We start from the raw sequence: 6820 nt of genomic DNA, 5'->3' as shown, positions 1-6820 counted from the left end.
AGTATATATTATAGACTAAATGCTTGAATATGTACATTGCAATATCTTGTTGATATAGGAAAGTTAATATTACGATAGAGCACGATATCTGCGATACGTGCTAATTAAGATGTGTGCATTTAAATATCTAGAAACACTGCAAGCAACATAATCTCTATGTACATATATGTACATATATTAAAACATTTTAATATATATAGTGTGTGTGTATGTGTGTGTGCGTGTGTGTGCGTGCGTGTGTGAGTGCGTGTGCGTAATATTATTTTCGTATAATATGAATTTTAATTGCATAGAAGCACAGACGCAGACACTGTCACGCAGCCGCACGCCTCCCCGCACACACATGCTCGCAGACATAAACAGGCACACACCAACTCCCTCCTATGTATAATGTACGTATTAGTATACTAAATATAAGTGACCCAATGAATTATGTTTGTAATACTACATTCATTTGTGTTAATCCACCTCCAATGTTACGCTGTCTCGTGTTACTTTATCTCAGTGGCTATTCTTAAATTAGAGGTTATCTAAACACTACAAGAGAACTGTGTATGGGTCATTAAAGAGCTCTTGCCTCTGTGATCTGGAGAACAAAGAGGATGCTCTTACCAAAACCTAATTACCATATTCGATATTCATCTATGAATACTTGTTTATAATTATATTTATTCAGTACATCTGTACTAAACCAGTGTTCCATTTAATACTTACTGAGACAGTTATTAAATTTTATTTGTCTGTCAAATACATCTGAGATACTTCATTACTTTGCAAGGTACCAGTGCTGTGCAAGGGCTCATGGAAAGACAGTTATCCCTTATAAAAGTTTGGATAACACTACTCTACTCTGTATTATTAATGTTCATTCTACCGACTCGGACGAGTCTATCGAAACATAATATATCGGTTTCAAATTTTGATATAAGGCCAGCAATTTCAGGAGAGGGGGTAAGTCGATTACATCGACCCCCAGGACTCAACTGGTGTTTATTTTATCGACCCAGGGAAGATAAAAAAAAAAAGCAAAGTCGACCTCGTGGAAATTTGAACTCAGAACGTGAAGACGGGCGAAATGCTGCCAAGCATTATTGCTCAGCGTGCTAACGATTCTGCCTGCTCGCCGCCTTCTGTCGAAACGTAATATATCAACCAGTGTTTACGCTTAACATGTATAACTCTATCATATTTTGTTTTGAATACAATATTGCAGCCAGAACTAGATTTGTCTTCTCTATTTGCATATTTACAACTGCGTATTTGTTTTGGCTTCAGCCTGCATGACTAACCTTCGACATGTTTAGCTAAGCGCTTGCTGATCTGTTACTCTCATCGATGACAAGCAAACAGCTTAGATTAAAATGAATGTTAGACTTACTATAGATTACAAGTAGATAAGATTACTAACTGGCAATTATTTGATAGTTATCCTATAAACGCAGTAAATAACCTATGACGCTGCAGTAGTAAGTTGACAAATACTCGCAGGAGGCATGGAATTCTAATTCAAAAGCTATCTAGAGCAGACAGAATTATCTGGCACCACTGTTACTGCTTAAAAGATGAAGCAAAGAAATTCAACTGGGTCATCGACCTAATCTGCGCATAAAAATAACTTGAATACAAATACCAAAACTAAATACTCTTAACTTAAATTTCTAAGGGTACGGCTGTAAGTCAGACATATCAGTATAGTACTATTTAAATATATCAATCTGATATTTAATAGAGAGAAAAATATGCAGAATAGTGCACATTCTCATATTACCCTCTACAAGCAATGAAAAAACATCAGCTTGTTGGCTACGTCTTACAGTTTTATATACTGTATCGCAATAAAACACTACTTTGAAGATATTACGAGACGATAAACACGTGTGCTTATTAAAAAACAGAACACCACTCACTGAAAACTGAGAGAAACGAAAAGAAAATAATAGATAATGATAGAGAAAAAAAAAACAGAATTAAATTTGACTTTTTGCATTAACATACAAATTGTAAAGGTCTCTTGTGATTATCTCATAGAGTTGAATTTAAGGATTTTGGTTTTCAACTCAGTACTTTAATATAAATTATATAGTTTTCATATTTTATATTTTATAAATTATCAATATTATGGGGATTTTACGAAAGTAAATGGATAGCCATTTACAACAGGCAAACTCAAGAGGAATTCTTGTCAGGAATAATGCTGAATTAAAGAAGAGTAAAGTTAATCTGATGTACAAAACGATACCGAAATGTAGAATGGTTAATTGGTTTTGTCAAGGTGGATTTTGGCTTTGTCCAGCGCAGACAAGATCTCCAGATCACACTGAATTTATGAAGATGAAGCAAGGAACTACTTTTGGACACCTCTAGTAATTGCAAGCTAAGGAATGCAATTATTTCGATTTTATTCACGAAGCTTCATCAATTTTCGGGAGCTTTCAATCAATCGATATTTGATGCAAGTAATCACATCGGACTCAATTAACGGATTAGAGCTTTATTAGTTTATGGATCATAGTTGAAAAATTATTGCTTCAAAGAAGAGTTTCCTCATAGTGAATGTCAAGATACCAGTTCGACAATATTCAGTGGATTACCATATAGGGAAACCCAACAACCTTACTTTGTTGAAAATCTCGGCGTAAAAAATCAAACCTTTGCTTTCATTGGAATATTCGACGTGATGTGAGGTAGTTTTAGCCCCAGAAATATTATTAATATTGTTGCTCTACTAATTTTATTAGTTACCTAGCATACACAAAAACTGACTTACGCTCGAGTCAACCAGTAAACCTATATATAGTCGCTCAACTTGCTAGAAATACCAACTAAGCTGGCAGAAACGTTAGCACGCCGGTCGAAATGCTTAACGGTATTTCGTCTGTTGTTACGTTCTGAGTTCAAATTCCGCCGAGGTCGATTTTGCCTTTCATCCTTTCGGGGTCGATAAATTAAGTACCAGTCACGCCCTGGGCTGGATGTAATCGACTTAATCCCTTTGTCTGTCCTTGTTTGTCCCCTCTATGTTTAGCTCCTTGTGGGCAATAAAGAAATAAGAAATATCAACCAAATCTCACGTGAACAACACTCATTTTAAAATAGATGTATTGGATTAAGTCATTTAAGTATAAATTACCTGAGAAAAAATAACTACTGCTGTAATGCATTTTTTAAATATAGGTTTGTTTGATCAGAGTTCGTTTCGAGCAAAACAACAACAACAACATCAATTCTATCACACTTGGTATCCTGTGGTTGAACTACTCCCTCTCCTTTATTCAAGACCGAAATCCCAGTAATTAAAGAAAAAGAAGCAGTCGCTGTAAGAACGCTCAATATCCTTTTGCTGTAAGCAATCTTAAATTGCTATCATCTAAAACACTACTTCAATATAATTAACATTCTATGTCCTGTCGTATTGCTTTTCATAATTGTAATTTACTGTTAATAATTAGCCGTGCTATTAACTTCTGTAACTGAGATTAATCAAACCACATTTCAGTTAAAGTACTATGTTGCAGTCTTATATAATAACCTCTTTATGCCTCATCCGTTACCCAGATTGACACCACCACCTAGTTCGTGGATGTCTTTAGAAGAATTCACTTTTGTTGTAAGTGTAAGGGTCAGGTTTCTCGTCTAAAGATAATAATTTTCCCCTTCTACCTACCAACCATCGAGGAACTGAAAATGGTATGAGCATCGCGTACTCTACATCTGTTTAAACCAGCAAAAATAGTATTAGAGACAGAAGAAGGGGTAAAACATTAATCGCATGTTTGTTATATTTCGGGACGATCATATTTTTGCCTATTAATTGGTCCTCACTTTAACGTTATTATTATTCTTATTTTAATGTCACTTGTCTGAAATTTCTCGTCATACATCCTGTGACCTCTTCAACGACTCTCCATCCCACGTGTCTCCTCTTGTTCTGTTATAGTCACTGACGTGAAGACCAAATATACAGTGCAAAAATATGACCATTCCCAAATATAATTGTCTGCTTCAACACACGATTTCACATCGAGAATCTTGCAAATACATATATTAATCACGTGACTTCTGCAATATGGTACAAAACTAGATAGTTCAAAAGCCAAAGAACAGTTGTAGGGATAATAAAAGAAACAGTGAGGTGATACTGATCATTACTGACTATTACTATTTTTAGTGTTGTTGGGGTCGGGCTGAGTAAAAGTTTGCTTGTCAAATAGAAAAACTTTTCTTTGCTTACTGTATATATATAATATCTTTGTGTAGCTGTTACACTATCTCAAATATGTGAGCAGTACTGTAGCGTGTGAGTTATTAGCATCTTATAGAAGGTCAACAAACGTTAATAGTTGGGTATTGTTAGACCCTGCAAGAAAAGAAGCCTCAGATTTTAGGATACAGTTTTGGCAGTATTATAGGTGTGCGACAGTCAGGAAAGATACGGAGAAGTCTAGTATTTTTTGCGAATTTGATGATTTTAGATTTCTACATTCCGTCCTTTAATTGAGTTTGGTTACATAAACAGCTCCAGCACACACGCGCACGCACGCTCCAACTCACGCACAAATCTGCTTACCAAATATGCATTTTAGTCATTAAAACTACTGGTAAGTTCGTATTTCAAATTGTTAACTCGCCTATAAGTAAACTAACCTATTTCCTTTCATAATCTGTAGTCTGTGTAATTGTTGTTGTTGCTGTTGTTGCTGCTTCTAATGATGATGATGATGTTGTTGCTACTGCTGCTGGCCTTGCTCAGACCTGATCTAATGCACTAGGATCAAATACATTCAAACAGCGACTATCAAATGTTTTTTTTGCAAACACACTTCATTTAGGACTGTACTATCCACCATGTCCATCCTTTTTACGTATCAGGGTTTAATTTTAGAGAGATTTGGTCGCTATTATGGATGGAACGACCACATACAAGCTCCTTCATTGAGCACAGTATATACAAGTAAGCTAAGAGCAAATTGAAATCCACGTTATATTACAATGTAGATCCAAACATATTATTATGATAATCAGGCCTTTATATATATATATATGTATGTATTATGAAGTAAACAGAAAATGGAGAAATATTGATCAACAACAGTTGACTTACATCGATTATTATTTTTTAATTCAATACAAATAGACTGTATCCCATCTAACAGCTGTTTCTGCTTCCAATTGCCACTGAAAATTCTAAAAAAAATATTCATCATATTTGGTGATACATCCGATTTGTAACACGAAGCTTCATCAGAGTGAAGAAAAGTACATACATAAAAGAAAAGAATAGAAAAGAAGAGGAGCCTCGAGAGGAAAGCTTGATATATTTAAATCATACCATTTTGCTTATATGTCACTTTGGGACGTTGAGTAAATGACTAAGCTTAAAATAGTAATTAGTGGGTTAATTATTTTATGGCGGTAATAGGGTGAATAAGTAATAAGAAAGTAAAAATTAAAAAATTACAATAACGGGATACGCCAATAAGTTTAGACAAAGAGGGAGTGAGAGTGCTATAACGTTTTGAAGTAATCATAATAGTTCTTAATATTTATGTTTATAGTACTAATTAATGGTTAATCATAATAAAGTGCTCAACAATTAATTTAAATTATTTACTTACTGATATGTTGTAAAGTCCAACCACCTATTGCCCGTAATGAGATTGACCAAGGTTCAGCGTTCGATATAATTGGTCAGTTAGATTTAAAAACAAAGAGCAAGCTATTAAGAACGTTATACGGGTTGGCATTAATAAATAAATAAATGTGGAAAAGTAGTATATGTTGTAAGTGGCCCAAAGCCGCTTGGGACATTGTATATAAAAAAAAAAAAACATGTAAATAAGTACAATGCGAAGGGATGGACAATGCCAGCAGTAGCGTTAAAACATAGAGCGGTATCTATTTTGACAATTATGAATTAAGGCGGTTGGGGGTGGAGGATGGTCCAAAAGCTCTATAAAATAGGAGTTTTAAAATTAGTAAGAGCAAATGCCTCTGAAAGTGCTCGTAAAAGTTCCATCAAATGCCTAACGAAGCATACACATGCAATAAAAGCATGCTCAAGATCCATAGATTTCGAAAACAAAGGAGAACCTCATCGACCTGCGAAATCCCGGCATTGAATCAGGGACATTTAGATCTATTGGCAATGATGGAGCTGTTACGCAGTGATTTGCAAAAGAGCATCATAATTTGATAAAATATACAGTAATCCCTCGACTATCGCAGGTGTTACGTTCTAAAAAACCCCGCGATAGGTGAAAATCCGTGAAGTAGAAACAGTACTGTAATGTATATTTTTTATTATTACCTCTGCCTTCGCTAAGACGGAAGTATTGTTTTCAGTCGAATTTGTTTGTTTCTTTGTTTGTCCGTGGACAAGATATCTCAAGAAGCGCTGGATGGATTCGGATGAAACTTTCAGGGATGTTTGGCCTTGTGACTGGCACGAACTGATTAGATTTTGGGATCGATCCGTTACTGGAAAAAGATTCTGGATTATTTTTCGTGTTTTTTTTTTACTTAATTTTTGAAGGCGGTCCGGTTCATTTATAGTTTTCTTAATTGTGAGAGCAGTTTGGTTTATTTCAGATATTCTCATTTTAAAAATCCTCTCTGGCTAATCGTTGAGTGAGAGGACGACGTTGGTGTTGCCTTAGCGGAGGTTTGCGCTGTCCGAGTACTCTTGTTATTTTTATGATTTGTATATATTTATTCTATTATAAAGGTAACACAACACCACGGAAAAATCGACGTAAGCTTAAATAATAAACCGTGATAATTGAACCGCGATATGGTGAGGGATTACTGTATTTACCCTTAA

Source organism: Octopus bimaculoides, chromosome 1 (genome assembly GCF_001194135.2).
Source record: "Octopus bimaculoides isolate UCB-OBI-ISO-001 chromosome 1, ASM119413v2, whole genome shotgun sequence".
Taxonomy (NCBI): domain Eukaryota; kingdom Metazoa; phylum Mollusca; class Cephalopoda; order Octopoda; family Octopodidae; genus Octopus; species Octopus bimaculoides.
Note: the sequence above shows the minus strand (reverse complement) of the source record.